Genomic DNA, 22,131 nt, shown 5'->3' with positions numbered 1-22,131 from the left:
GAATTTTCACCTAATGATGAGGGTGTTGATTTTGGTACCTCGGTGATTAGGTGTTATGCTTTCATATAGATCAGTATTCCTTAATAGGTGATTTTTATGATGTTTAGGTATATGCATGCCTAACGATGATTATTCTAGTATTTTAATATGAATTAATAAATAAAGTTGTGTTATATTGGTTATGCAATTTTAATGATTAAAAATTTGAGTAGAAACAAGATAAATGACTAGTTATTTGATGAATGCTTTAATTTATGTGATGTCCCTGATAATTTATATGTGTGTGTGTGTGTGTGTGATTTTCTTGAGCTACTAATGTGTGTAATGAGTGTGCAAGATATTTTAGTTGAAAAATCTAATGGAGAATGAAACTGAACCCTATGTACTAATTGTGGAAACTAGGGTTGAGTCTAAAAAAAGGTGCAAACCCCATTGTTCATATTTTATTTGTATCATGGATTGAATGAATATATCATTTTGTAATCATTAAGTGTTAATGTTTTGTAATAGTGATTTTTCAGTGTCGCTTGACACTTGTGAATTGTATATGCATTTTAACATGATAGTTAAGGGTTAATCAAGTAACCTAAAGATCTAAGTCAGACTAGGTTAATGACCTCTTTACTAATTAGTTAGTAATCAAGGTTAATTACCCTAATTAGGATTAGTGAATAATCTACATTTTTGAAGGTTGTTAGAAAGTCCCAAAAAAATTTAGCTTTTGATAGGTCCCTAATTAGTTATAAAGGCCTAAAATCATAAAATCTAAGTACCTAAGGGGTATGGGTATGGGTTGGGGGCATTTTCCACCCCCCGAGCCCCTTTTGTTGACTTTTATGGTAACCCAAAAACCCCATTTTTTCTTTATTACGAAAATTGAATGTTTCCATCATGAGTTGGATAACTTTAACTCCACCTTGAGGTTAGCCTAATGACTAGCTGGGTTAGAAGACTCTAGAACATTTAGGCAAGTGGGGGAGTTATTGTATTTTTTGGAGTTGGTTAAGTTAGTGTCTTATTTAGAGGAAAATTTAAGAGGCTTTGAGTGTTCACCCAACCCCTAGTCTTAGAGAACAATTTAGGATTGAAGGAAAAGGAGAGGAAAGGAAACTCATCTCAAATTTGTTCAATTTCAATAACCTTATTATGAAGGTAGGAATCCCTCAGTTCATGTTGTTTATATTTTGTTTCATGCTTAAGTTATTTGGTTTGCATATGTATGTTCGTGTGTGTGTTGAGTATGTTTGGGAGGGATTGAAATGAGTTTTCTTAAATGGTTTTCCTTTTTTTTTCTTTGAATTTTTGAAGGGATTGTATGGGTTGTATTTGCATTACTCACCCTCAGATAGGGTAGAAGTGGCCATGTATGAGAGCAGATCTTTAGTTGGACTTTGACAGTGTAGAGTCTCTTCTTAGGATGAGAAGATGGAGAGAGGGTAGGGTGATATGGGCCCCTACTCGTTAGCACTGATCACATTTTGAGTTTTGGAATGTAAGAATGGAAGAACAAAAGTTCTTGAGTTTATAGCCTCGAAAGGGCACTTATTATGGTGTTGTGTCTGAAATCTCTTGTTGGAAAAATCCACCTTCTCCCTAGTCTGGTTTAATGTCGAACCTGTTGTGGAAATCAGGATGGGAGTGAATGTTTGATTTTGTCTTCATGTTATGATTGGTTGTCTCCTAGTCAATTTTCGTTCTCTCCATGATCATTGTGATGTATTGCAGAATTCATAATGGATCCCTTGTTAAGGGCCAAGAAGGAAATTCAAAATTGTTAATGGATTTCAAATATGTTGGGAGTTTTTCCCTCAAGATAATAACCCTATGTAAAAATGTTATTTTTTAAAACTTATTGTTGAAATGGCAATGATTTTTGATTTTCTTCCTTGTTTTTTCTCGGCAGAGCCTTTCAATCAGGTGGTTCAATAAAAAAAATGATTGAGTAATATCCTTGCTTATGATATTTTTAGTTCATTTTAGTTTTTGCATATGTTACTTAAAAATTAGATGTAATGATGTTTCACTCTTCCTATGGTAATCTAATGTTTTCAAAATTTTACTCATTTGATTAATGTTAATTAGATAAAAATGATGATATAAACATTTTGCATTTAAAAATCAAAATATGTTAAGAAGATTCATTGTTTGATTTGTATCTCATTTTGTTGTTTTCATCAATATTAGGAAGTTAAAAAATTTCAACTTGAATATTCATGTATTACATGTAAACCTATTATCACTCTTTAAAAAAATATATACAACCCCTTTGTTTAACTAAGTATTTGGTAAATTCAATTAGAAAGGAATATATATATATACCTCTTGTAATAAAAATAGTTGCATTAAAAAATTCCAACACTTAGAATTTTTTTTTTACCTCCTAAGAGTAAAAACTCGGTAGAGTTTGTATGGGGAAAAATAATAATCTCCCTTGTGATGATAGGGAATATTCCCTTATTGATGCTCTTTTAAAATATAAAATCAAAAAAATTAAATTAATTTAAGGAGGAAAATATAATTTCTAAATATCCTAAATATCTTCTCAAAAAAAAAAAAACTATCTACTTAACTTTAAATCATAACTCTTGCTTCTATCTTACCCACCTAGAATACTTTTAAATTTAACCTCTCTCCCTTCTCCAACCTAGGTGATTTGACCAGCATCCTATGGCTCACTTAAAAAGTATAGGACATGCCCCATGAAGTCTAACATGATAGACAAGTTGCAAAATTTTTTTTTTTTGGGCGGGCGGGCGGGGGGCAGATTTGATAAAGTGCATCTTTGATTTCTTTTTAAAACTTTATTTTTTATTCTCACATTTTTCAGTGCCTAGCTTTGGAGCTTTTTCATGCACATGGGAAAAGTAGTTAAGGGAGTTAGGTGGAAGTTTGGGGAATTAAGTTAGTAAAAGGGTAGTTAGCCCTTTGTAAAAATTTAGATGTTAGTAAATTGTTATTATTTCATGTAGTTACTTTAGTTTTAAAGTATTTAATATGTTTTTTTTTTTTTAATTAGTATATTTAAAGTTAGATGTTAGGATATAATTGTTAGGGGGTTAGTAAAGTGTTATTAGTATTTAATAATTTTATATTTTAGTGTTAAGTAAAGTTTTAAACTTAGTTTGTTATGTTTAAGCCATTTAAGTTATATTTTTTTATTAGTTAATTAGTGTATTTTTATTTTAGTGTTAGTAAACGTTTAGTTATTATTAAGTTTTAGTTTAATTTGAGTATGTTTTTAGTTAGTATTAGTTTTAAGTAATTTTATTATTATGTTTTTTTAAATGATAGTAAATTTAATTAATAGAATCTAGTTAGTCCATGTGTAAGTAATTTTTTTGTATTTTGTTTATGTTAGAATTTATATTAAGTGTTGGTTAAATGTATTTAGTGTTAGTTTTAAATTATAATGTTTAATTTTTTTTTTAGTAATTGTTATTTTAAAATGTAGTTATTAAGTTTAGTTAGTAGGAGCTTAGATGTTAAGTATCCTAGTTAGTGGATAATAATGATGTATTTAAATTTAGTATATTTTAATGTTAGATAGTTAGTGTTTCTTTATTTTAAGAAATTTTAAATTAGAAATAAAACATGCATGCATGATGCTAGAGGGTGGAAAGTTAGGTTAGTTTTATCACTTGTTTAAAATTTGTAGTTTAAATTATGTTAGTTAATTTATCTAATTTTAAAATAATTAGATTAATTAAGTTAAACTTTAAGTGTTTGAATAAATGACTAAATTCAAATTAGTATGTGATAATGTAGACAAGGTGTGTGTTAAAATATGATAGACATTAGATAATGTAATTGGTTTAAATAATTGATTAGTATTATGTGTTTGGGTCTAGTATACTATTGTTTTGCAAGTGAAATATTTTAAAGGTACATAAGAGTAATAATGTGTTAGATCTTTTAATTAATTTAATTTGGATTGTTTAAAATAATTAAACGATTGAACAATGAAAGTTTAAATTTAACAATCTATTCCTACTCATGATTATAAACCTAAATAGAATGACAGGGTTTTGATTTAAGAACTTGTTTCTATGTACAATGTACCTACACTTTAACTTATGAAAACAAATAATATGGAGAGAATGGGATAGCATGGAGAGGGGGGGATTAGGGATTACTTAGAGAGAGAGAGAGAGAGAGAGAGAGAGAGAGAACATTTAAGGCAAACAAGAGGTTAGAAGTTAGTTAAAGAATGAGAGAGGTTAGGAGGTAGTAAGAGAGATATCTCAAGATTTATTTAGTTAGTTTCTGAGCATTTTTATGTGTGTTTGAGAGGTAGAGAATTAATAATATACAATTAGCATTCATATTTACCTATTGATTACGCATTTTGAAAATAATGACTACCTATTTTAGATTATTCTTAATTAAAATTGATGGAAAATAAAATTTTGATGACATAGGATTAATTTATCTACATGATGTTTTAGATCTCTTCAATATATTTCCAACGCATTTTGAACAAAGTCAATTAGACTCTGTATTCAAAAGTTATGGCCTCTAGAGTAAAGCCTACTTTTAGTTCTTCAAAACTCGATCAAGTCTTGAATGCACTTTTTCATTTTCATAACCTGATAATTTTATTTGAATCCTAGAAACCTGATCAGCTTATGTCTTGGTGATAGCTTATGGAAATGACCCAAAGGCTTGTGAGACTATTTTTCCTCCAATTTTTTTCCTTTAGACATTTTTTCATCTTCTAAGATGAGTTCTCATCTTTGCATTCATCAGCTTTTCTAATTGTGAAGTGGGTATCTCTAAAATTACTACCATAATATTACATGTCTTCTTAGCTTTCTAACTATATAAATTTTTCTATTTTTAGACAATATTAACAATGCAAACTTTAAATACTTTTAATGCCTTGACATTCCTCATAGACATATGTCTACCACTTTTTTAATAACTTTTGTTATACTTAACCAAATTCAAAATAAATTATATATTATTGTTCTACACTTGATTCTATACACTTTTTATTATAAAAAAGTTTCCATTTTTTATTGTTTTGGTACAATTTATGCTCAACACACAAACAGGTACTAAAATTTTAGGATGTAGTCAGTTCAATAATTTATTAAAATTACAATATTCATCAAAAAATTACAAAAAAATTCACAAATTATAGATATAACTCTTAACTATCATACTACAAAAGGGTTATGCAAAATACTAAATATAAATATGTTTTTTAGGCGACACATGAAAACAACAATGTTATATTTTCTAAAAATATTAGGAACTATTTTTCATGTGTGCAAGGCTTGACCCACCTAATTGTATCCATTTTGTACAAAATCAAGTAGTTTAGAAATTATATTCAAAGAACTAAAATTTATAAATTATATATATATTGTAATTTTGAGTGGATGAACCTCGAATGTCTCCTCTAAGTTCAGATTTAGTTGATTTTAGAAAAAATGTGTCCACTTATACCCCCCTTTTTGTACAACATCTTGGTGCACTCACCCAAATGCCATTATGCTCCATTTATCTATGTGAAAACCATGGATATTTTTTATGAATCGTAGCAAATTTTTTTTTTTTGAGAATGACATCAAGAAGTTTTCCAATGTAGATCCATTATTGATAGAGTTTAGAAATTAGATGTATGTGTTTTTACCATCAACATGAAAGTTTATATTGAGTTATTATAAATTTATTAATTATTTTATTTTCTTCTTTAAACTTGTGTCTTTAGTGAGTTGAACAAATGCACATCCTTTAGCAAAATTACTCATTAGTGTTATTGCACCTTTGTTTCCTTTTTGCACTAATACTTATATCACAAGTGTGGAAGAAGAAACATATAGATAAGCTCAAATAATATTACTAGAAATAATTCTAAATGCAATTATTTAGTCTTATTATAGTAGAAACAAAATCTAAGGAATCAAAAAAAAGCCAAGAATGAACTCTACATCATATCAGCATAGACATCAAATAAGAAACTAGTTATGATTTTAATCTATAATTACAACTCTATTTGAAAAAAACTTGTTCATCCCAAATTATTTGTTTCCATAAAAACTTTGAATGTGCTAATGATTATGTAGATTATATTGTATAAGGCCAAAGTGTTTCATATTGAATATTCTAATGTATGATTTTCTTTAGGTCTTAGACATTGGTTTTTTTTTTTTTTTTTTTTTTTTTAAATATCAAGTTCTCTTCACTATCAGAAGTATCCATTATTTTTACCTTTTATCAAGCTTTATGCAATATTAGAAGTAATTTTCATATCATTTTTAGCTTGGTGACCAAGCTATCATGCCACTTACAAGAGTTGGAGGTTGGAAATCAATATATAATGTCAATTACAAGCCAAGTAGATATGAAAAAGTGGTAAGAGAAAATTGGAAAACCAAAAACAAACTAAATAATCAACATTTCATGTGAACCAATAATAAAATTTAATATTATTTTGGCTTCGTACTTCTACATAGGAATATTAAATATTACAAGAATTCTTTATTTTCATATTGAAATTATTTTGTATGCCACTATATCACTAAAATATATTACATTATTAGAGTGAGACTATAGCATTAAATTCTTAACATAATCTAATATAAACAATACATTAAAAAATTTATTTTCACATGGCTAAGACTTTAGCTTCAAGAAGCTCTTGTTTCTATAACACTCAAGTATTAGATCTGTCATGAGATATAATAACTAAGAAAAAAATGAGGAAATTTCACTTAAACATTCTACATAAATGTGTTGAAAATGCAATAAAATAAATTTTTATTAAAAAGTAGATCCCTCATAAGATATATTTTACTTTATTTTATTTATATTTAATTAAATTATTCTTTTATACACAACACATTCAATTTGAATCTCAAATTTATAAATATATTTATATATTTCAACACAACTAGAGAAAGTTATGATAACCCACTCTCTTTACTTATGTTTGGAATCACTAACCTAAAAGGAGAAAATTTAACACTAGTTTGGAAATGTATTCATAGAAAAGAAACAAAAAATTAATTATTCTTGAACAACTCTTCTAAATTATTTTGTTTGTCCATGTGATCAAAATCTTGATTACAAGAAAATAATAAACAAAATCTATATACACTTCCCATAAATGCATTGAATTTATTTTGATTGGAATATTAAACTTATTATATTTAATATCATAATATATAATGTAGGAAGGAAATCAGTTTCTATTTTCTTAAAAGGAATATCTCTCATCCATTCTATTGGATATCAACTTAATTATTTGCATCATTATAGTGGACTATCATTATTGAGCATTTGATACTATCTCCTTAAGACTATGCTCAAAGTCAACTAATTGTTCATTCTTAATTTCTTCTCCTACTTCTACCTTGCGACCATCTTCACTTTGTTGCATGTTAATAAATTCCTCATCATGTTGCATATTTTTATTCCTTTTTGATTGAGATTGTAGGTGATATTTCTAGTATCTTTACAGTCTTTTTCATTTTATTTTTCTTTTCCCAAAATCACCAAATATAAACCTATAATAATCACCATCCCATAAATAATACTACATGTAATGGAAATGTTAATATAATTTTATAATTATGTTGATAAAATATAAAATATATATTTAAAATATCATACAAAAATATAACAATTGCCTTCCTAAATGAAGTCTCTCATTAAGAAATATAGATCCAATTATGGTAACTAAATTATTAAGACTAACAAACTAAACATAGTTGTAAATAGAGGCCCATTTATTGAATCTACAACTACTTGGATAATTTAAGACATAATTCAATCTATTAAGAAATTTATAATATTAAAGATAATTAATTAACTCATTTTAAAGAGAAAATAATATTTAAAAATTTAAAAATTTTAAGAACTAGTTATACATTAGTCACTTTTACATCAAAACATCCCAAGGTTGGGACAAGCCTATATCTCTATGTTATTCAAATTTTGAACTTACATATCAACTTGCATCATAGTGATTACAATCCCCAATTAATACTAAGTTTTTATGGCTGGATGAATATACATTACAAAAAAATAACTTCAGCCAACTATATTTGAACAATACTATCAATTCCAAGGAGTGTCTAGGTATCATAAAAAAATTTGTCATTGATCTTGAGGTTCTTTATAATTTGTTTCAAATTATCAAACTCCCTTTGGTTGAGCATTTCTTTGTGAACTGAGAAATATTAGCAAGATACCAAGTCAAAGTTATGAATGTAGGGTTGTCCTTCTCTCATCAACACCATAAATTTGTCCCTAGAAATCTCCAATACTATAGAAACTTGTTCCATATTGTGAAAATGTGTGAGTTTACAACCAAACTCAGCAAGATGTGTCATTCACTTTTGAAAGATCTCCCCATTTCTATCCTTCCAAAGAAGCCATAGGATCTCATTGGTTAGTATAGACCAAAAGATATTAGTGCTAAAATCAAATGACTCAACATATCCAACAAGGATTTCACTCCAAGATAACCCAGGCACACTATTCCATGTAACAAGAGAACCAAAGAAAATAGCCCAAATACCTCAGGCATAGGAATACTTTAAAAAAAAAGCTCAAAATTTTTAGGAATAGAACATAACTCACACATAGTAACACTCTTTGTATCATGGGGAATGAGAAAACCAACAACATATTTTTTAATCAAAAGCATCCATCTAAAACAATATTGTTTTGGTTCACATGGGGAATGCTAGAAAGTGTCAAAGATAAAATGTCATTTAGAATTAGACCAACCCAACCCCTAACCATGGTTCACTATGCCAAAGGTGTAATAGTCACCTTTCAACATATCATATATCTATCGCCAGGATTCTGGGTTGTGGGGTAGGCTCTTTCCCCTCTATCTATCTTGGTCTTCCCTTGGGATCCTCACCCCTGGAGTCTTTTTGGAATGATATTTTGGACAGATTCAATAGGAAGATGGCTGGTTGGAAAGGGGTCTCTCTTAGTCAAGCGGGGAAATGCCTCTTAGTCAAATCTTCTCTTCAAAATCTGCCAATCTACGCCCTGAGCCTCTTTGGAATTCTGGGGAAAATAGCTGAAAGAATGGAGAAAATCCAGAGAGACTTCCTCTGGAATGGTAATGAAGGGAAGAAAAGATATCCTCTTGTTTCTTGGGAGAAGGTTTTCCTCCCTATGAGGTACGGAGGTCTAGGCATTAGAAAGATCACTCACCTCAATAAGGCTCTCCTAGCTAAACAAATATGGCGGATCTTCAGTAGCACCGGTGAATGGAGGGACACCCTGGTAAACAAGTACCTTAGAAGACCCACTCTTCTTTTCACCCTCTTTAATGAAGATATCCCAAAAGGATCAAACATTTGGAATGGGATCATGAAAGCCAGGGACCTGGCTAAGGCCAGGATATCATGGAAATTGGGAAATGGGAAGGACATCCAGTTCTGGTCGGATAGATGGCTTTCCCAAGATCCACTTATCAATAACCCTATTTTTGAGAGATGGATTCAAGCTTGTACTGATCAAATTGGGTCCAAAGTTTGTGATTATTGGAATGGCCAGGAATGGAGTGACCTATCCCTCATCTCTGAGGACTTGACTCCTATAATGCTTATGCTCAATTCCATGATTCCTATCAATTTGGGGGATGAGCTGGTCTGGAGGGATAATCCTAATGGAAGATACTCTGTTGCCTCAGGCTATAATTCCCTTTGGAGCTTAAAAGAGAAGGCCCCTTGGGCAGAGGCTTGGATTCCGGGTCTCACTCCAAAGATCAACATTTTTTACTGGCTGGCTCTTCAGAACAAAATCCTTACTCATGACAATCTCATGAAGCGAGGACATGTTATGCCTAGTAGATGTCCCTTGTGTAAGAATCAGGCTGAGACCGAAAATCACATTTTCATCTTATGTGACTATGCCAGGGAGGTGTGGAATGTCATCACACATGATAATGAAACCCTCTGGTGCAAACCGGATAATCTCATGGATTTTTTCCATCAGTGGAAAGGTCTTTGTAAGATTGCTAGTCGGCAGGATCACTCAGACTGGATTTTACCCCATTTTTGCTGGGGAATATGGAAGGAAAGGAATAATAGAATATTTAGAGATAGAGAGGAGCCAGCTATAATCCTTGGCAGGAAGGTCTCGAAGAATATAAAGGAAAATCTCCAAGTGCTAAAGGAGGAAGAAGAAGAAGAAGGGGATAGAAAGATAGCTAAAGAAAAAGACAGGAACCTCAAAAGGCAGGATGCTAGCTGGCTTCTCCCCCCCGATGGTTGGTCAAAAGCCAACTTTGATGGGGCCTCCAAGGGTAACCCAGGCCCTTCAGGTTGTGGTGGAATCATAATAAATAGCTATGGGGAGGGAATAGCTACCTTTGCTTCCCCGCTGGGAATCCAGACTATTCATCTGGCTGAAGCAAGAGCTGCAAGTAAGGTGGTCAAGTTGGCTTTTGAAGCCGAGATTACTAAACTCTGGCTTGAGGGGGACTCCAAAAACATTATTAATACCATTAATGGTATTTCCCCTCCCTTGTGGATGATTGCGAACATAATTTCTGAGACTTGCGCCACTCTCACAAAGTTCGATAAGGTCCACGTCACTCATGTTTACAGAGAGGCAAACCTAGTCGCTGATTGGTTTGCTAATAAAGGGGTTAACGCCACCAATAATCTGTCCTGGCATGCCGGAAAAGATTTTTCGGCGGAGGCAAAGTTGCTCATCGACCAAGATAATATCTTGGGAAGGACGGCTCAAATCCAATGCAATTATGGATAATAAAGATTGCTTAATAAATGGTAAGTGCCATTATTGGCATCGTGATTTGCACCAGCAAAAGGGGTTTCCTCTGACATTTTGACATGTTCGAAAGGACGATACCATTATTTTCAGAAAGGGGTTTATTCATGGGTATCATAAAAGAAACATCACCATTTTTTCGAATGCAAATAACTTGCACAGATCAGATTTCATGAGAATTGTGGAAGTTGATCAGGTAAACATGACGGGTGAGAGGAGCAGAAAGGAGCCAGTGGGGGAAGTTCAGAAGTGGAAGAACAAGGCCAAAGTTTGGAGAGAGATGGAAAAGGGTGGGGTTACTAATTTCTTTGAGAAACTTCATGGCTCGGATCCTGAGATCACTAACAGCATGGTGAATTCGTGGAATAATGGTAAGGTTAAGGTGAATGGGGTCTACTTTCAAATTACTGAGGATGTGGTTGCTGAAGTCACGGGGATTCCAAAGGAGGGGCATAAATTTTTCAGAGACAAGAAGATGTCTTCTAATGCTATCAAGGATTTTGTGAAAAACACTGAAGAGCTGAACAAGCTGGGCAAGAAAGAGACGTTTTTTGTAATGGATACTATAAAGAAGCTCTGGAGGTATGTTCTCTACGCTGTCATTGAATATATAACCTTAGACCCCAGGTTTGATAGGGTTAGGACTCACCATTTTGTGATTCTGAATCATTTTTGGCATGGTAGTAAGATCTCCTTCCTGTATTATCTTTTTAACTCGATGAACAAGGCCATTTCTAGTTTTAAAAAGAAAGCTACCGTCAACCCGACACTGCATGAGGGTCTTCTTCTTTTGATTCATGAGCATTTCCACACTCAAACCATTAGAAAAAACCCTATCCAGGGGGCGGATGTTGACAAGAGCAGCTCCAATTTTTCCTCAGATTCCGACGATGTCGAGAGCATCAGCTCTGATGAGGTTTTTGAGCATTCAGGTAAGAAGACTAAAAGCCATAAGAAGGATTACCCCTCTATCAAATTACCCAGCAGAAAGAGCCCTAGAGGTCATACCCCAGCTAAAATTGGCTCTGCTGAGGAGGAGGAGGAAATGGATACTGATGATTCTAACAAGGTTTCGAAGGAGGATCTGGATGAGGAGAAACTGAGAAAAAGACAGAAGAGGGAAGGAGAGAGCATGGAGCGATCCAGCAGTCAGGGAAAGGATTCTCTGCCCATTCCCCTCTCCCCTATACATCCTCAGCCTCCTTTGGAGGAAAATGATAACTCTGGACAGATTGAGGGGGAAGTGCAAGTTAATAACAGAAGGAAGGCTTGGAAGAACTTCAATGTGAGAACGGCCACTATGGGAATTTACAGAGAGGCGATGAACCCCCAACTCCTGGTGGACGACCTCGAGAAGCCTAGACTCAATGAGCTAATTGACCCGACTATGGTGGCTATTTCTGATAATGCAAGAGAAACGGGTATGAATCTATTGAACAATGCCCGCAATAGCATGATCGACAACTTCAGATCGATTAAATGGCTTTTCCATGAGCTTGAAGATGTCAGAGATAGGGTTTCCCAAATGGAAAAAAATCAAGAGCAAGACAGGTGCTAAAAGCCAAGGCGACCGGAATAGCTGGGAGACTCTGATGGAGAGGAGAGTAAAAAATATTGAGAACTACAATCACAACCTGGCTAGTCAAATGATCTCCCTCCTCGCTTTGATCAACGACAACATCCTCTCTCTCTTGGATAATCTCAAAGATAGGAACCAGATGGAGGAAGATGATAAACAGAACAGAGACAAAGATAGGCTGGATGTGGATAAAGCCAAGGACAACACTATGGAGCAGGATCTGACGAACGCCCAGGATCATAAGGTAGAAGAGCAACAAGAGTGCGTCGAAGCTGCCCAGACCATGCTCGAGATGGAGAAGTAGTCTGCTAGGTTTGGTCTCTGTCCTTTGGTTTTTGTTTCTCCTGGCTTTGGCTTTTTGTCTGGTTTCCATTTTTTCTGGTTGGTTCTCTGGCCTTTTTAGTGGGTAGCTATTTCGGGCTGGGCCTTTGGGCTTATTTTCAGCCGTAAGGATTATGATTTGGCTGGGCAATTTTTTGCTTATTTTCAGCCTTTCTTGTTGATTAAACTTATGGGTTTTAGGATCCCTTAAAACCTGTTTACCTTATCAAAAACATATCATATATCTACTAAAATTTTGACAAAATTAGATCCATCCTCCCATTTAATCTTGTACAAGAAAATATCAGTATTCATAGTCCAACCGGGAGAGCAACTACCAATTGCTTTAAACACAATAGAAAAAGTCTTTTTTTTGGGTATGAGGACTATTAAAATTTTCAAAAATTTCTTTCAAAGTCCCTAATCAGTTATTAATCAAGATGTCTTTCACCTTAGAGATCCCAAGTTTATGCCAATTTTTTGTAGAGAAACTCTGACTAAGGGCTAAGGGTTTCCCATTAGTCTCCACTCCCCACCATAATGATCTATCTATCATAGGCTAGCCATCAATAACCCCCCTAGGTTTAATGAAATCCCTAACACAAGACCAAGCTTTCCACAAAGACTGAAAAACTTTAGAGCCAAACATAACTAACTAAAAGTTTCCAATGATCTTATCATAGAGAGAAACATTATTCCAACTCTTTCCCTTCTTAATAGATAATTTAGCAATATTATTTTTGATTGGAACTTTCCAAGGTTCATCACCTAAGAGAGATTAAACAATCCATTTGGAGGCCAAATCAATACCATGTGCCTTTCGATCCTTAATACCTAGACCCCCTATTTCTTTCGGATACAACACCATTCCCATTTAACATAGTATCTATTTTTATCACCTAAACCATCAGACCATAGGAAATCTCTCATGATTTTCTCTAGGCTATTAAAATGATAATTGGAAATAACCATGTTGAAGAATAAAAATATGGTGAGAAGAAAGCACCTTTTGCACAACTTGAATCCTACCAGCCATGGACAAAAGATTGGTCTTCCATTTCAAATATTTTTTTCAATCTTGGAAATAACCAAGTCCACATTTCCTTTAAAGAAGGATCAATAGAAAAAGGAATCCCCAAATATCTAAACAATAGAGCTGGGGCCCAACCACTTCTAACAATCTAATCTAGAGGTTCAAGCTACCAACCAAGAATGGAGGATTTGTGAGTGGCCACCTTAGATCCTAAGAACAAACAAAATAACTATAGTCTATTAAGCATATTATCAAAATTCTCATGCTCCAAAAAAATCAATAGCACATCATCATATGAAAATTGAACATTAAGGAGAGTCTATTTATTAGGAAGAATAATACCTTTAATAGGAGGACCTAATTGTATGGCTCTAAGAATATAGTGTGAGGCATCTAAAGTAATGAAAAATAAGGCAAGAGCAATGGGGCATCCTTGCTTGATAGACCTTTAGAGTTGGATGGTGTCTGAAATGTCACCATTAATATCTATAATAGTGGAAGAGTCTTGAAGGAGGATATCACTAGTACATTTTGGCAAATATGTGACTAGGTGACTAAAATTTTTAGTCATGTGACTAAAATTGATCACATTCCACTATTATTTTTTAATTTATAAGTATAAGTGACTAAATAAGTGATTAGTTTAGTCACTGGGTAAATTGCAAGATCAACAAATAGAAATGACTAAATAGACTATCAAATAGCAACTAAATAATTTATTGGATATTCAATCACCTAAATACAAGTGTAAATATACTACTAGATAAATGATTAAAAATGTTATTGGATAGTTAGTCACTAATGATTAGTCTTACACTCTTATATGCACAAAAGGCATAAGAGATTATATGATTATCTAGGTTGATGAAAGACAAATATAATCCATATAAGAAATTTAAAAGATATCTTTGCAATGTTGGGAGTGATCAAGTTAAAATAGATGATAGTGACTCATTCGCAAGTGCATAATCTTAATTTTAAAGATACATATAGTCTTACAAAGATACAAATGTAAAATCTCCCCTTCATCAAATTATAAAATAAAGTTACAAAATAAAATAAGAATTTGAACTTGAACCATTCAAAAACTATCCCGATTGAGATACATTATAAAGACTACTAGACTTGGAATAATTGCCTATTAAACCTAACTTATGATTAAAACTATTTTAGTTATATTTTAGAAAAAAGACAAAGAAAATATAATTTCAAAGTCTATATAATGTGCATCACCTAAAATATTCCATTTATAATTATAACTATTAACTAAGAAAAATTAAAATCAATTAATTAAAAAATGAATTAATTAAACAAAAGTTATGATATAATGAACCTTATTAATTTAATATTTAACTAAAACTAATCATGCAAATTATGGTCACCAAAAAAAATTCATGAAATGGTGCATTTTGTATGGTTTGTAATGAATAATATTTTCATTTCTCATGTGCAAGGATACTAAAATTCTATGGGTCATTCTCACCCAATCTAGGAATCAACCCCTAGTCAAGGCTTATCCTTAATGAAAGAGTTATACCCTTTCTTCATTTGATGACACCTAAGAAGAAATCATATTACCACTCCATAAATTATTGGCCTTGCACATGTAGAGGAATAAAATTTGTGTAGAAGAAATTAAGAAGTATAATTTTGGATTTTAATGACAAATAATGCTTTTTCACTTGTTGGGGGCAAGAAGTATAGCTTCAATTGGTAGAAAAATTAAAGGTTTGCAGGCATTTCATCTGCATTGGTTATTGCATTCAAGCTTCAATCAAGTGATTTTTTTATGAATTTATACTAGAGTATTTCCAATTGCAATATTTGATAGAACTCCATCTTTATTATGCTATGCTGGATGCTGGAAAAGATTGTCCAATCTAGATTACACTAGCTAATTACATTTGCTTGAAAATTTACAAGGCTTTTTCAAAAACTCTTTTTTTGTTCATACCCTACTACTAGTGCAACCAATGAGAACTTTATTTTCCATTAATACTTCCATCTATTATCTATTATTTGATGTATTTTCATGCTCTATTCTAAAGCTCTCATTTTGGGAAAGGTTTGCATGATGCTAGTAAAGTTTGTGTAGTCTCAAGGGAATTTTGAATAAAAATATTCTATGTAAAGCCTTCATCATTGCACTCAATCAAACCAAATATATTTTAGGATTTTTCTTAAAGAGATCATGTGTGCTATGTTATTTTATGCATACATCTAGGAAGGAACTTGAAACTGCAACATTTGAGAAAAAATGACTTTCATTTATGTTTTCATTTATTATATGAACCCTAGCAAATTATATAGATCTAATTCAATTTTAGAGACTAGCACCATCAAACCTACATTTGGCTGAGGATTTCTCCAACCAAGACCTAGTCCCATACCCCTAAACATACATATACTAGTAGAATTCTACTGTTCAAAAAGCTATTATCAAATTAGTTATAGCACCTATTATGCCCTTCCCCTAAGTGGAGTTCTACATTCAACAAACCTTATTTTCCTTATGGGTTCTACAAAAGAAACACACAACTATTACAATGAGGGAGGGAGGTGTTGTATTTCTCTTGAGGGTGCTCCAAAACATCATCTCAGATGTTGGTGTTAGGGAGGAAATGACTATTTTAAAAAGATAGAGGGAGAGGTAGTTTTGTATATTTAAGTTCTTTTCTTTTAGTTTTTTTTCTTAGATTTTTTAATTGAGTGGCTAATATTCTGAGTGAAACTATCCAACATTTTAAATATATCAATGTTTGACCATACATAATAGTTTTTTTTAGTGTTTTGAATTTGATTGTGTATATTTTTGCATCAATATTTTTGATGACACTTTATGATCAATCATCAGGAAAATAGAGTATTTAGGAGTAGAAAATTTTGATGAAAACCACAAAGTGTAATTCAAAACATTGGTGTAAAAATACATATAATTGAAACCAAAAATACTAAAAGGAGTTATCTAAACTTGCTGAGGCTAACTTGGTTTGGGACTAAGCAAGTTTTCTTTAGTGTTATGTTGTAATAATCTTAATCACATTAAAACCTAATCTAATATCCACTAGAATTATGTGATATCTTATACGTATGATGAATTTGAATCTATTAAATTTCTCAAATAGTATTCTCTATTTTCCTTACTTTAGTGTCTTGTTTATCTTTGTTGTTTGATAATTGTTTACATTCCCACAAGATGGTAGTTTGGGAAGTTATATTTTAAAGGCTTTATAAAAGGTACATTGCAACATAGTCAAAAATGAATTCTTAATAATATTATTGTCATTTTATGTTTAATACTATGCAATTGTAGATGCTCTTGACTTTCCACTATATGATTCATTTGTTTGGTCATTTGTAGGAAGCCTCTCTTACTAGTGAGAGATATTAGAATTGCTTGAGAGAAATTAGGTCTTGAGGAAAATATGTAGTGGATTAGAAGAAAGGGATTATAATCAAGAAAGAAGATTTGAAATGACTTGCACATTGCATTACACAATAATTTTCCAACTATTGTCAGCCTGGATTCTTCAACCACTAGCTAGGTTACAAATTTATTCTCAGTTATTGATTATGATTATATGTGTTACATACTCATCTTATATTCTAATTTTTTTTAATCTTATAAGTGTATTTTGTTGGCTTTATTGTAGTTTATGGCCTTGCAAAGTTAATGGATATGGAGAAAAGATATCAAGGTTAACTTTCAACTGTATCTTAGTTAGTACACAAGATTAGATAATTTTTAGAATATTCCTTAAAATTTTATAGAAAAATGTTTAACTCAATTAAGCCAAAGGTATAGAAAGAAGTATTGCTATAATTAATTTGATATCACTATATTATCCTAAATATAAATAGAAGTAATAAACTATTACATGTGAAGTCTACAAAGAACCATTACATCTCTAAGCACAAATTCCTTTTGTTCTATAACAATTTTTTTTGTTAGCTAATCTAGTGGAGATACCAATTGTGTTAGGTTGTGTCAATTTCTCTTTGCTACCCCATAGTAACTCCCTTACTAACCTCTAGTGCCACTTTGAACTTTCAAAAAAATCCTATGTATAGTATGTTTAAAACCTATATATTCCAAGAAGCTATGAGGCCTCGCCCTGACCCATCGTATCATAGTTGATACATTATTATTTTCATACTCACGACTCAATATGTTGGGAAACTATTTGATGCACTAAACATTATTATGCTATTTTATGATGTGTGATGATTTACTTTCAAACATTTGATTTTGTCATTTAATGCTTTATGAACATGTATAATGATGAGGTAAATGAGTGTGGAACTAACACTTTGATTATGCAATTTTAATGATCAACAATATGAGTAGAATGAGGTAAACAACTAATTATTATAAAGATGGATGTTTTAAATTTATGTGATTTTCTTGATACATAGTATACATATATGCATGTGATTTCTTGAACTACTAATGTGTGCAATGAGTGTGCAGGATATTTTAGCCGAGAAACCTAATGGAAAGATAGAATTGAACCCCTTGCTAATTTGTGCTAATTTACATTGTCTTTCTTTGAAAGTTTTTAAATGGTCCTAAAATTTTTCTAGCTTTTGATAGGTTCCTATTAAGTCTTTAAGGCCTAAAAATATTAAATCTAAGTACCCTAGGGGTAAGGGTATGGGTTGAGAGTATTTTCCACTCCCCTAGCCTCTTTGGTTGACTTTTATGGTCACTCAAAAACCCTACTTTTGGGTGGTTACGAAAATTTATTGTCTCCTTCATGAGTTGGTGATTTAAACTCCACCTTGAGGTTTACCTAATGTCTAGTTGAGTTAGGATCATATTTAGATGCATTTTTGGAGAAGTTTTGGTTATTACCCAATCTCTAGTTTTAGAGAGAATTTTTTTTGGAAGATTGAAGGGAAGGAAGGAAAAGCTCATCTCAAACTTGTTCATTTTACCATAACCTTATAGTGAAGGTAGGAGTTCTTCATGTGAGGCCTCACCCTAACCCATCCTAGCATCAATGATACATTATTATTTTGATACTCATGACTCAATATGTTAGAACATTATTTGATGCATTGAACATTATTATGCTATTTTAAGTTGTGTGATGCTTTACTTTAGTTAATTGATTTCGTCATTTAATTCTTTATAAACATGTGTAATGATGAAGTAAATGAATGAAAAATTAACACCTTGATTATGCAAGTCTAATGGTCAAAAATATGAGTAGAATTAGATAAACAATTGATTATTAGAAAATGGATGCTTTAATTTATATGATTTTTCCGATACATAATTTACATAATGCATGTGATTTCTTGATCTGCTGATGTGTGCAATGAGTGTGCAATAAATTTAGCTGGGAAAGCTCAATAGAAAGATGGAAATAAACCACTTGTTAATTTCATGCTATCTTTGTATTGTAATTCTTTAAAGGTTGTTATTTGGTCTTACTATTCTCCTAGCTTTTAATTGTTCCTATTAAGTCTTTAAGGCCTAAAAATATTAAATTTAAGTACCCTAGGGTAAGGGTATGGGTGGGGACTATTTCCACCCCTTTAACTTCCTTGGTTGACTTTTTGGGTCACTCAAAAACCCTACTTTTGGTTGATTGTGAAAATTGATTTGTCCCCTCCATGAGTTGGTGACTCAAACTCCATCTTGAGGTTACTTGAAGTCTAGTTGAGTTAAGGATCATACTTAGAGGCATTTTGGAGTAGTTTTGTGGTTGTTCCCCAATCTCTAGTTTTAGAGAAAGTTTGAAGATTGAAGGAAGAAAAAGGAAAAGCTCTTCTCAACTTACCATTTTACCATAACTCTTTGTGAAGGTAGGAGTTCTTCACTCTTTTGAATTTGTTCTTCATGTTGTTCATGCTTGAATCTTGCATAAGGCATTGTGTTGTTCTTTGTATTGCTTGCTTGTGTGTTGGGTTGATTTGGAGGGATCTTAACTTGTTTTTCTTTTGATGTTATTCTTATGCTTGCCTTGATGTTTTGTTTTTGAGGGGATTTCATCGAGATTGTTTTGGCATCACTCACCCTTGGATAGGGAAGAAGTGGCCATGTTTGGGGGAAGGGCCTTAGTTGGACCTCAATAGTGTAGAGTCTCCTCTCATGGTGAGAGGAGGGAAAGAGGGTTGGGTGTATAGGCCCCTACTTTTCATCCCATACCTTGTATGAAAATTTGAATTCTTGAAGAAGGGAAGGAATGAATACCCTTGTTATATTGGCCCTAAAAGGGCATTTATAGAAGAATGGAAGTTCTTGAATGTTGGCCCCGAAAGGGCTATGTTATGGTATGGTGATTGACATCTCCTATTGATAAAATCTACCTCCCTCCTATTTTGGTTCAATGTTGAACCTATTGTGAAAAACTGGGTTGAGAATGCATGCTTGAATGGTTTATCTTATTATGTTGTTTTGCCTCCATGTTGGTTATTGTCTTTCCCATGGTTTTGTTGATGCATTGAAGATCTTAGAAAAGATCTCTTTTGAAAGCCCTAGAAGAGATTTCAATTGAATTATACCATTATGTAACAAAAAAAAAAGTATTTAAACTTTGATGTATTTGGCAAGGAGATCGGGTTTTCTTACTGGTTCTTTCCCGATGGAGCCTTGAACTAGGATGAATAATAGAGAAAAAAAAAATTATGAAAGCCTCATTGTATTGTTCTCATGTGATTTTAAATTTTTCATATATATGTGAGAAAATAGATTGATAGATAATGTCTTTGAATTATGAATTTTCAAGTTTCAATTATGTTAATGAAAAGTAAATTCGATATTATGAACTTTCCAATTTGATGTTTTGAGTATTAAGAGGAAATGAAAATCCTACATTGTGGACAATGAAGTTAACTCTCTCCTTGTTAAATTTAATAATTGACAAAATCAAATTTGAATAAGAATTATGCATCACCTTGAATTTTGAATAAAAGGAACATACACCTTGTTATATGATGATTGATAAAACATAAATTATGGGAGAAAAGAAAAGAATAACCCTATTCACATCCTTGTATTAGTATACTTGTTCAAAGGAAATCTATGTTGTCCTTAGGTTAGAATTCACTCTTAAGTTTAAAAAAAAAATGTATATATGGAAAAGAAAAAATGTATCATCACTTAGAAATTGGCTTCAAAAAATGTATCTCTAGGAGTAAAAAACACTCTTTGGAAATTGCATGGAGAAATTTTAATCTCCTTTTTGGAATATAGAGAATCTTGAAAGGATTCTCTCAACATCCTCTTAACTTATTAAATGTTCTAATTTTAAATATGTAAACAAAACTATATAAAAAGAAAGAGGCATACATCTTGAAAAATTTATATATATTTAACTAAGTTCCTATCTACCTAATAAACTTTTTTAAGTAAATGCACGCTCTTTTTCCCTTTTACCCTTGCTTATTTTTTCTATTGAAAGGCTAGGTAGGGACCTCACCCAACCACCTACCTCATGTGTATGTATGCCATATGATGGCCTTGTCATATCCAAGTGGGGGTATGAAGGAAGTTTTAATTGTTTACATATCTCCTGACAAACTTAATACCCATATCTTCCCCCATGCACTAGTTTTTCTTGCATCTCCCATCATACACACAAGGACAAAGAGAGGGGGGGGGTGGCTGGTTGCGCTAACAAACCTAGGTCAGCGTAGAGTACCCTTGGGCAGCGCACTGTCCTTGGGGATAGGCCACAAGACATAGGATATAGGGAGGATCTTAGGTTAGTATGTAATATTAAATCTATTTTATGTAATGTAGTGTAGTGTTAGTTGGAATGTAGCCTAGGTTAGTATAGGATTAATTGGTTAGTATTAGGTTTATTAATATTTTAAATTAAGTTTAGCATTATATTAATTGTTAGATCTGTAGTTAGTTTCTTTGTTATTAGAAAGTAGTTTTGTATGCTTAGTTTGTTTAGTTAACTTTAAATCTAAGGTTGGAAAGGATGTTAGTATTAAATAGTGTTTTAGATGTTAGAATATTAAACTGGTTCTAATTTAAAAGTTTTAACTTTATATTATAATATTTTAATTAAAATAATTTTAATGTCTTATTAGCTAGCTTTATACTATTGTGAGCTTTGTTAGATTGATTTTAATACGGACTTTATTAATGTCAAACTTAAATTTTGTAATAGTTTTAAATAAAGTTTAGATTCAACTTATAGATTATTGAATTGATTCTAGTCTTCAATTTTAAATTATAAAGGATAAATTAATAAATAAGATTGTTATAGGTATGTTGGAGGAAATTATAAATTGAAATATATATAGGATAACCGATAACAAGTTTACCTCTATTGTATGCATACACCTAAAGTTAGATTAGATTTTGGATTAAGTTTTAAACATAGTTAGCATGCTTTAAATAGTTAAATTTAATTGATCTTCTAGAGTTACAAATCTCCTTAAATGTTAAATGAATTACTTGGTAATA

The sequence above is a fragment of the Cupressus sempervirens genome, chromosome 3, assembly GCF_028749045.1.
Source record: "Cupressus sempervirens isolate cs-2001-9-10 chromosome 3, ASM2874904v1, whole genome shotgun sequence".
In the NCBI taxonomy this organism is placed as follows: domain Eukaryota; kingdom Viridiplantae; phylum Streptophyta; class Pinopsida; order Cupressales; family Cupressaceae; genus Cupressus; species Cupressus sempervirens.
Note: the sequence above shows the minus strand (reverse complement) of the source record.